Source organism: Manis pentadactyla, chromosome 5 (genome assembly GCF_030020395.1).
Source record: "Manis pentadactyla isolate mManPen7 chromosome 5, mManPen7.hap1, whole genome shotgun sequence".
NCBI lineage: Eukaryota > Metazoa > Chordata > Mammalia > Pholidota > Manidae > Manis > Manis pentadactyla.
This window is the reverse complement of record NC_080023.1, coordinates 118,252,037-118,263,591: the sequence shown is the minus strand read 5'-3', so window position 1 is coordinate 118,263,591 and position 11,555 is coordinate 118,252,037. Positions and strand designations below refer to the sequence as shown.

The 11,555-nt window shown below is 31.4% G+C and overlaps 1 long non-coding RNA gene across 1 annotated transcript; it reads left to right on the top strand.

The window, feature by feature from the left end:
* The first annotated feature begins 434 nt into the window (after positions 1-434).
* On the top strand, positions 435-5,863 carry LOC118932941 (uncharacterized). The gene is made up of 3 exons (XR_008997867.1): positions 435-655; positions 1,600-1,723; positions 4,279-5,863. It is a non-coding gene; the product is annotated as an uncharacterized LOC118932941 (long non-coding RNA).
* Positions 5,864-11,555: the final 5,692 nt, after the last annotated feature.

Genomic DNA, 11,555 nt, shown 5'->3' with positions numbered 1-11,555 from the left:
TGTTCAGTGCCATTCAGATCTGCCCCAGGTATGCATTATGCCAGACCAAGACCTTAGTTTCCAGTCTTTGGTACGTCTCAGTTAGGAATGGGACCATATCCACACAGTGTGTGCAGATTGTAGGTCAGCCCCAGAGTTCATCAACAGCTTTCTGGGGTTTCTAACCTACATTACTTCCTCTCCAAGACTTAACCCACCCTTTCACGGCCCATGAGTTTCCTCTTTTTTGACCCTCTTGTCTAGAAACCTGTGTCTTTGGTTATTCCATTTTTCCATGAAATTCCACAACTGTTGTCCACTTCCAAGAATAAGCAGCAGGAAGATGGACAGAAAAAAATTCAGGGCACTGGCCCCTCCCCTTTTTCCCCCTCCCTTCACAGCATAGAGGAAGTAGATCCTCCATCAGAAGTGTGACTCATTAGATTCACATCAACAGTTTCTGTCTCCACTGCCACAGCATGCTAAAACAGTGGAGCATTGGGAAAGAGAAAAAAGAAAAAGAAAGGAAAGCATAGGATTTACACACTATCTTTGGGATTTATTTACTCCTTTGCTAAACTACAAGTCAAAAAAGAGTATTTTCTGGAGCTCTCACTGTCTGCAATGATTTCAGGTTGAGGATATCAGAAAGGGTGAAGTGGTAAATTCATTGGAGGTAAAATTATTTCATATTACTTGAATTCGGCTCTTCTCCCCCCATTTTTCTGCTCCTATTTACCTTACAGAGAGTCCAAAAAAATAGCTTTCCTGTATTCTTTCCATACTATATAACTTTAAGGTCTGTGTATGTTTTGTTTGTTTTTGTATGTGGAATCCAATGGTTCAGCCTCATTTGCTGAAAATATTATAATTTCTCCATTTAATTGCCTGTGCTCCTTTGTCAAAGTCAGTTGACTATAATTACCTGAGCTTTTTTTAGGGATCTCTATTCTGCTCCACTGATCTATGTGTCTATTTTTGTTTGTTGTTACCAACACCACTCTTTTTTGTTTACTGTAACTTTATTGCAAGTACTATACTTAGATGTGTCAGTCTTCCAAATCTGTTCTTCTTTAACTTTGTATTTACTATTTTGAGTTTTTTGCCTTTTTATATAAACTTTTGAATCTATTTCTTGAAATCCATAAAATAGCTTACTGGGATTTTGGTCAAGATTATATTAAATATATAGATTAGTTAGGAAAAAATTAAAATCAAGTGTTGCTATCCATTGTACAGAATATCTCTCCATTTATTTAGTCTTTGATTTTTTTCACTAGACTTTTGTAGTTTTCTATATAATCATCCTGCATTCATTTTGTTATATTTATATGTAAATATTTCATTTGTTGGTACTATTGTAATTAGCATTGTGTCTTTAATTTCAAATTGTGATTGTACAATGCTAATTTATAGGAAACAATTTTCATAATTTATTGTTAAATGGAAAAAATCAAATTGTAAATAATGTGAATAAAATGAGATGAATGAGTCTTAGATGGACTAATAATAAAAAATTCCCCTGATAAAATAACATTGTTTCACTTGGCATATTAACATGAATAGGATTTTAGGAATGTTCTAGATTCACAATAATTCTTTATCTTTGGTGGCATGTAGATGTGGAACCAGAGTCTCTCGTGTTTCACTATCTTAAAGAATATGTGGAGAAGATTGTGTGAGTGGGAGAAGGAGGGGTGACAGTGCACAGAGTGATTTCAAACCATTCAAGAGAATAGAAACGGTAAGCTTCTACTCTCTGACCAAGTTACTTTTGAAAAGGGGGCATTTACTGTTTTATGTGGCCCTGAAATATCAGCAACCTGGGGAAGCTATGCCTGTGTCTGAGGCAGTTTCTTATTTTTTTCATTGTTTCCTATTTTGGTTACAGTGTCTATAATTTTTTGTATCCTTTGCTATTACTGAATCTTTAAATTCACTAACAGTATACATTATTATCTTTATGTTAATAACACCACAGCCCCATATGCAAAAATGGTACTTCGGTTCTGTATAAGAAGACTATAACACAAATATTTTGAACAATTCAGAAAAGAATGCAATAAAATGGAATGATTTATATGATGGGTTATTAAGTAAAACAAGATCATATATTAAAATGTAGTATGTTATATGTATTATATAATAAAAACAACATTTTATATATTTTCTAGTGTTTTAAAACATTGGACATTGTCATGATTGAATGGAAGAAACTTTCGGCTTTAACTTGATTTTTCCTGTTGACTGACAATGTTGAGAACCTTTCTGTGTTTACTGGCCATTTGGACACTCTCTTGTGAAGTGCCTGTGTCTTGTGCAGTATCTGTTGCACATTTTAAAAATCAAATTGTTGTTTTTTCCTATTGATTTTTATAGGAAAATTTTATGCATTCTGGATGTTTTGCAAGTATTTTCTCCTCTACTCTGAACTTGCCTTTAACTCTCATTTGATAGCTTTCAATAAACAGATATCTTGACCTCAATAAAGCTTACCTTAGCAACATATTTTATGATTACCTTATTTGGGCTTGTTTAAGAAAATTTAATAACTAAGGAACATCTCCAGAAACCTACAGATCACATCATGTTTAATAGTGATAAACTAGATAACTTTTCTCAAGATTGGGAAACTAGGTAAAGTACCCCATCTCACCACTACTCTTCAATGTTATACTGGAAGTTCCAGTTAGTTCAATAAGATAAGAAAGGAAATAAATGGTACACATATTGGGAAGGAAGAACTAAAACTGTTTGCAGATGACATGTTTATCTATGTAGAACATCTCAAAGCACATCTCATTAAGAAAAAAACAGATATAACATGGATTCTAAAGAAAATTTGAAAATTAAATTATAGTTTTTAACTGCTAAAGCAATGTGTTAGCATTTTTTTTTCTGAATATATTTGATAATGGCCTAGAATATATACTGAAATGAAACATCAGAATTATTCAGTAAATGTTATTGTTATTGAATTTCTTAGCTGATATTTTCTCTGAATTCATTTCAGGTAAAAAACAATTCACTAAGACATAGCATTTGTTAATTACAGACATCAACTGTTTTAAATTAGCACTCTGAAAATAATACTTTGTATTTGCAACAACTGTTACATGCAACATTCTTTAAGAATGTTCACATAATATCTCATATTACAGTAAAAAAGACCTGGTCAACAAAGTGATTCTAAAATTTTTTTTGGAAAGGCAGAAGATCTAGAGTAGCCAACACAACACTGAAGAAGGGCAAAATTGGAAGACTCACTCTAGCCAATTTCAAAATTTATGATAATGCTACAGTAATCATGATATATATATGTGTGTGTGTGTGTGTGTGTGTGTGTGTGTGTGTGTGTGTATATATATATATATATATGTATGTATGTATATACAGAGAGAGAGAGAGAGATAAATGGATGTAATAGACAACCCTGAAATGGACCAAACAAATATAATAAAAAATATAGTAAAAATATTTTGTCACAGAAGCAAAGGTAATTTAATGGAGAAAGAGTTTTTCTCCATTAAATGGTGCCAGAAAAATTAGATGCAAAAAGAAATGAACCTAAACACAGAACTTAGAATTTTGACAAAATTAATTCAAAACAGGTCATAGACCCAAATATAAAATGCAAAACTATAAAACATAGAAGAAAACATTGGACAAATGCATTGTGTCCTTGAGATTGGTGATAACTTCTCAGGCACATGGGAAGTATGACCCATGAAAGAAAAAGCCAATAAGTAAGACTTTATAAAATTAAAAATGACTGCTTGGTAAAAAAACAGATGAATAAAAAGACAAGATGTGTACTAGGGAAAAAGTATTTCCAAAACACATATCTGAAAAAGGACTTGCATCTAAAACATAGAGGAACTCTTAAAACTCAACAGTGAACAAAATAAATAGCCTAATTAAAAATGGGCAAATGATCTGAACAAACACCTCACCCAAGAGGATATGTACATGGCAACTAAGCCTTTGAAAATATGGCCAACGTAATTTATCATTAGCAAAGTAGGTAAGACTCTACATCACAGGAAAAATATAGGATTTTATTACAAGTATTATTTCATTCCAACTAATTGATTATTGAGCAGAGGAATGAAGTGTGGTTTATGTTATAGATCATCTTTCTAGTTTCTATGTGAAGACTAGATTTGTTCAGGTCCAGAGGAAAAGCAGAGAAGCTATTTAGGAGGCTTGTGAACTATTAAAGGAAGAGATGATGATGTTAGGTAATAATAGTAGACGTGATTAACTGCATAAATTTCAAATATACATATATTTTCTTAGGTGGATGTTGCTGGTGAGAGTCAAGGAGAGAAAATAAAAAGGATGATGAATCCACAAGGCAAATCATGTTGATATTTCCTGAAGTAGAGACTATGTGGGAGGCTGAAGAATCAGAGAGGCATAGCTGCTCTAGAAAAATTGGAGATGCCTACCAAACATCCAAGGAGATGTCAAACAGGCATTTGAAAAAGCAAGTCTAACATTTTGAGGAGAATTTGAAGCTGAAGTTAAAAATTTGGTATACAGATGGAATTTTAAGCCCTAAGACTAGAATTTATACAATGTTTGTATCCATGTGTACATCAATAGACTTTGTAGAATGCTAACAAAATAATATGCTGTCTTTGATTACTTAATTTTACTAAACTTCAAAGATGAATGGTCAAGAATACATTCTTGTGATACATTTTTAAGTTTCTGCTTTTTTTGTGCATATGTTAACTTGACAATCTCTTCTTTTTCCCTCTGAACAGAAAAAGCAAGACTACAATCACAGCATTACTCATTTGTATAGTCTGCCATTTTTGTACTATGGGACATCTAAGACAAGCTTTTCACTTCTAGTTTCCTTTGTTAACCACTAGTTAAACCATGGTTTAGGGATAAATTTTGTTAATATTTCCATTATTGCATACTTTAAAGAATTGCTTGTTTGGTTGGGTTGTTGATGTATCATTTAGGACCAGATAAAGAAAACTGAAAAAATTCTCAATTACTTTAATCAGCCACTGATTTAATACTGGGAATTTGGTGCCTATCAATTTATAAGAATGGCTTGGAGCCTGCTCTACAAGCTGGGGCCCAAGAGAGAAGCCTGTGTAACTTTGAGTTCAAGTATATACTGCAGAAGTTGGGACTCAAGAATTAGGAAGCTGTTCCTATTAGGCCTATTGCAAATTCCTGATGGAAAGAAAACTAGAAATGGGACAACTGATTGCTGGATTGGGCCTCAATAGCAGAACCACCTCTCAATCACTCAAGAAGGAAAGCACAGGACACTGCTACTGAAAACTCAATTACTCTGTAACTGTGCTTGCAGTAGCAGAAGGAACAGGAAAAAGGCTTCATTTCACTTTCTGTGCCTACATCTTCCTCAAGTGTATCAATTTAGGAAACCTTATTCAGATCCCAAACCCTAGCTGCAAGCAAGCCTGAGGAAAAAATATCCCTATTTTTTAAATTTGCTTTGCTGTTGTTTCTGTATTCTCTGTTCAGATTTTTTTGTCAGGGAGATACACTAGAGGTGAAGATAGTTGCTGGTCAAGCCATTCTACAATATCTATTACAAATTCACTTTTTATTGTTTATTTGTAGGTTCTCTTATAAATAGGGCTTATATAGTAGTGTGGGACTAATGTAAATAAACACTCTAATCACAATTTGACTTGGAAGTAAGCAGTCATGTGTCATCTTTGGCCACCAATTTGGTACGTATGTGTGTGTGGTGGGGGGTTGTGATTATAACAACACAGTATTGAAAATTGCCATAATACTGAAAATTTTAGAGTCTTAAGAAAAATATTTTAGTTTGCTTATAAATATTTATATAAATATATATATTTAACCTATAAATATATATATATATGTGTGTGTGTGTGTATATATATATATATGTGTGTGTGTGTGTTATGATTTATTGTTTATATTTTCCTCAATACATAGCATAATATCTGACAATAAATATTTGTGGGATATTTTCAGTGCCATACATATCTTTATAATTGATTGTCCCATCATTCCATTTCTTATAAATCTGTTATCACTTATAAAATCTTTAGATCTAAATAACACTGATCTGAGAAAGTGATGCAAATAATATTCTTAATCTAATAAGTGACCCTTCTAGAAAATTTCATCCCACTAAAACATTCCAATGTATCCTGTATGTGTCATTTTTTCATTTCTTTTTGTATAAATATTCTCCATTAAAAATTGTGCATAACAAAATGTACTAATACTGTATTTAAAACTGGTGACCATGGATTTTGCTTATATGTAGAATCCTTTCTTTTTTTCCCTTAAATGGCTGCCAAGAAAAATCTAGTTCAAGAGACAATCTAAGAGGAAGTACTTGAGATTTCTTCTCTCTCCTAGATTTGTAAGGGTTGTTAATTTTATCTGGTTGCAAGAAGGAAAATTAGACTGATTCTTATCCCAATGCTCCTGATATTGAAGTCTCTTGAAATGAGTATTTGTTGTGATGATTGACAGCATGATTATATGAGATCTTAAGTAGTCATGATTACATTGTGAATTCTCATGTTTAACTTTTTTTCAAGTGTTTTAAACTGCTGATAACCTTCAAAATTAATGAACACTTACCAAAAAAGACATTAGAATACATTTATAAGATTAAAAGACTCTCCAGATATTTTTTTCTGGAATGTATTCCAGTACAGTAAATTATTTGATTATACTTAACTACTGAAGACCTTCTAGAAATGCTTCTGTTATTTTATAATATTTCCTAATAGAAAAATAAAATAAGTTATTATATCTTTAAACATATCTGATATGTATTAAATATAACATAAAATTTTCAATGGCTAATAGAATACATTTAAAAAAATAAGTTATAATATCTTCAGACATATCTGATATGTATTAAATATAACAAAATTTTCAATGACTAATAGACTACATTTTAATGAGTATTTCAAAGTATTATTTTGCTATTATTTTTAAATTGTCTTTTTTTAAGTTATTTAGTAATTTTACCATGGTCATAACCACACAAAGTAAATTTACCTTCCTATTTGGTTAAGATCCATTCACATGGGAAAAAATATAAAAATCTTGATTTAACAACAAAAAAAGTGTATGTGTTTGATTATACATGTAGCTTTCTTATAATTAGTATATATACATATATACACATATGTATAATATACATATATATATATAATTAGTACACACACATACACACACACACACACAAATCACATCTGTTTACAGTTTCCAGAACTACTCACGCCTGTTGCAGACATTCAGGAAACCATTTGTCCTCATCAAAATAAGTGATTTACTGGACTAAGGATTCACTTCAAGACATCCTGGCACTACTGAATGTTCAAAACCTGATAACAGTGACACAGCTTTTCCAACAAAAGTGAAGTAAATATTATTGTGGTTAGAGTATGTGGTTAGTGTTAGATCCTTCATCTTTTTAATGCTTCCTTGAATTTCCATCTTTTTGTTCTCCTAACAATCCAAATACCATTTCCTGCTTCCCTCTTTCATCTTATTTTTACTTTCACAATTTTAAGTGCTAGATGCAGTTCTTTGTTTTTTATTTAAGATCTTTTAGATTCAAGGTAAACAAATACAACTGTATGTTTGTAATATTTTAGTATCTATTCAGACTGAATTTTTAATTTTATGTATCTACTGATTTTATTTTTATTAGCTCAGATATTTATTGAATTGATTCTCTGACTCTTACAATGAAGGACAGAATTGTTGAAAACATGAAATATAAATATATTCCATCATAATCTCTGTGTTTTTGTTTTCCACTTACTAATAGCTGTGCTAATGCTTTTTAGTGATTTATTGAATAATTTCTTTGCAATGCTTTGCATGTTATTATTCTTTTCTTTTACCGAATAATTTTATCAGGTTGTTATATGCTGGCTTTGAGAATCAAAAATAGAGCAGCCTTTGAATGCTGTCTGGAAAAAATAACCAATATTCAGACATGTGAAACATGGAGAAAATTCCAAGGTGTGGGGGAAGCTAAAGCTAAAACAAGGAGGGATATTCAGAACTTAGAACACAGAAAGCTACTAATTACATGGGTACTTTTAAAAAGATGGCTAAAGATATCAAAAAGAGTTTAAATATTTTTTATTTATCCTGTAGCCAACTTAGCTCATCAAGATTTTTTTGAACATGAGAAATGTAGTCAGATTCATGTTTTAAAATTATTAATCTAGATATGGGTTAACACATACCATATTAGGGTGAGAATTAAACCACAGAGATAGGTCAGAGGGATAATGAAATGTTCCTGAGGGAAGTCAAGGAGGCCTAGAACTAGGAGAGGAGAGAGAATAAGGAAGGTAAAAGATGATTCTCTAGTGTCAGTTCTAGATTATCTTAAGGAAACAAGAAGAAAAGAAGGTTTTCTATACTCTATGCTTCTATGATTAATTAATATGAACACATTGATTCTTAAATTCATCATAACCTAGAAATACAGATACAATACAGAACTAGAACTAATAACACAGATGAGGAAAAAAACATTTATTTAAACTCTTCTTTAAAAATTAAAAAAACATGAGTTTTAAAATTTAAATCATTTTTAAATTTAAAATAGTTTTAAAAAAATCATTCCTTCTTTCAGCTGACAACCTTTAACGACTGCCTTTTGTATTATCGGCATTATGCCAGCGATGAACTAAACATAGCCCCTTTACTTGCAGTGCCCATTGCAGTGGGGATCACATTAGGTGAAAATGTAATTTCAAGAAAAATTTAATAAATTAGTGTTTTTCACCTAGGATGCTTGATCTCTTGGGGATTCATATGTGCACTCGATTCTACCCATGGGACCCAGAACTCATAGGTGATGTTTGTGCAAATAATCTTATACACAGTATTCTGGTAAGCAGATAGACAGTTTTTATCAGTAATGATATTACTATACTTCACCACAAAAAAAAAATTAACATCAATTAGAGCATAATGACATGAAGTTTTTAAGACAGTACCTTGTGTCTATATGTGGAGTGGAAAAAAATTTTAAAAAGACCAGAGAGAATATGGTCAGAGAGGTAAAAGAACTTGAATAATTTATTACACTGAATTCGAGAGAAGGAAATTTTCAAGAAGTAAGGGATTAATACTGGCAAGTTCTATAGAGAGGTCCATGAGGTTGAAACGGAGCAACTGCAATTAGCAAGAGCTGTTATCTTCTGTAAGAGGCATAAAGAGCAGTGATAGATCAGTGTGGAAAATAAAAGTAGGAAATACATCTAAGAGGTCATTATTGGTTCAGTTTTGACCTCCCACCTTCTGCTACCACATTCTCCACTACTACCAGATTAGATGTTACATGTGTTTTCTTTTAAATTCTATCATTAGGGGTTTCCTTTCAATTTTATTGTGATGAGAAGGTGGTGTTATATCAAAATGAGTGCCTTGTGAGCAGTAACTCTACTGAGTTATAATAGATATTTGAGGTTTTATGATTACATTTTCATTTTATTGAAGAATTGAACTTATTTTTCAGTGCAAATAACCTGGCACTCAGGGTGAATTTAATAGCTGTTATAGGGCGGCCCTTGAGGTCTACATAACCTTGCTTCAAAACTCAAGTTTGTCATGATCTGGTTGTATGACCTTAAAAAAATTAATTACCCTAAACCATTTTTTCTCATATGTCAAAATAGGGTAAAAATATACGTATTACATTTGCTTTCCATTAGGTTTAAAAGATATAATTCTTGAACTGTTTAATACATAATTGCTATATTTTTACCAGTTTAGTAGTTTCTAATTATTTCTAATATATTATAAAATTAATTAGGTACTTTTATGAGATATATAATATATATCTTAGAACTTCCCTAAGATATATATCTCAGTATATATATATATGTGTATATGTAAATATATATATGAATTGCAGAGGTAAAATAACATGAGGCTTCTGGTGGCCTGATGGAAGACTGAGAATGGAACTAGAGTGGGTGACAAAAGAATAATTTGTCAATAGAAATGTATACAGAATAGAGAGGCTACAGCAGCAAAATATTGATTCACATTAAAATACTCTTCAAAGTAGTCCTTAAAAGCAAGTATAAAGACTTTAAATATATCTTTTTATTATATGGACAGTGAAAAGTGGTGTTACCATGTTTCACAGCACATTTCATGGGATTTATTATTTTAAATTATAGCCATTTAGAACCATCCCATCTATACCAAGAGCTGCTAGAAAGGAAGACTCCAACATATTTTCATTTCTTCTTCTGGTTACCACAGTAGCAGTTACAACTTGTTATATGTATGGTCTGTAGTAGAGGAAGGAAAACAACCATTGAATTTTAAATCATTGTTTTAAATACAATATTTGTGGTATATGGTGGCCTAATCTTATTAGCACAGCCAATAGTTCTTATAATATTTCCAAAGTTTATATCAGATATTAGAGAAGCACTTCAATTATTTATAGGCACAACACAGAAAATAACTCCTTCATCACTTATGTGGAAGTTAAATTGCTAAATAAGCAAATAACACATATTTGTAAAACACTATAAATTGAAGAGGGACCAAAATGATAAGTATAATACATATGATAATAACAATAATAATTTATTATGGTAAATATAATAATGAATATAATAATTATAAATATATCATTTATAATAATTTATAAATCATTATGAATATGATATTATATAGTTATATAAATATAATATATAATTGTGATTTTATAATTATAAATATAAATATATTATATCATAAAATATTATTATAATTAATAAATTATATATCAGACCTTGTTTTAAATTTCATGCATGAATCAAATTTAGACTTCAAAGCACTTACAAAATAAGTAGCTTTTAATGTCCTTTCTTATCTAGAGGAAAGAGTGAGATACAAAAAAAAGGTTAAGTAACTTGCATAAGTTACTGAGACACAGTAGAGTAAAAAAAGAGAAAGTGGAAAATAATCTCCAAATGTTACCCACTAAAAGTCTTTCCATTGCTGTAGGTGTGTACAGTTCCTCACAACCAAAAAGAGATGGATTCTATTTTCAGTCGTCTTGAATATGAGTTGTCCTTGTGACTTGATTTTACCAATAGGATATGGTGGAAATGACATTCTGGGGCTTATGAGCCCACATCTTAGAAGGTTCTGCTTCTCCTTCTTGCAATCATTCTCTTAAGGAAGTCCAGGCCAGGCTACTGAGAGATGAGAGGCCATACATGTGGTAGCCTGAAAGGAAGAAGCCATCTCTCATGTTTTCACTCCTGTTAACTTGCCAGCTGAACGGAGATGTGTAAGGGAACCTATGAAAATTCTGCAGAAGAATTCACCAGCTGACTGCAAATCAACCAACAAAAATATGAAAAAAATAATAAACCACTGTTTTAAAGCACCAAGTTTTAGGGTGGTTGTATCCATTAAGAGACAACTAATACAGAAACTCAAACCTATAATTGGAGTGCCAACATAACAAAAACCTAAATCACCTCTGTATGGTTTACACAAAATTACTCCCACTGGACAGATGAATTATAGAATGCTGCTTCTCAGCTATA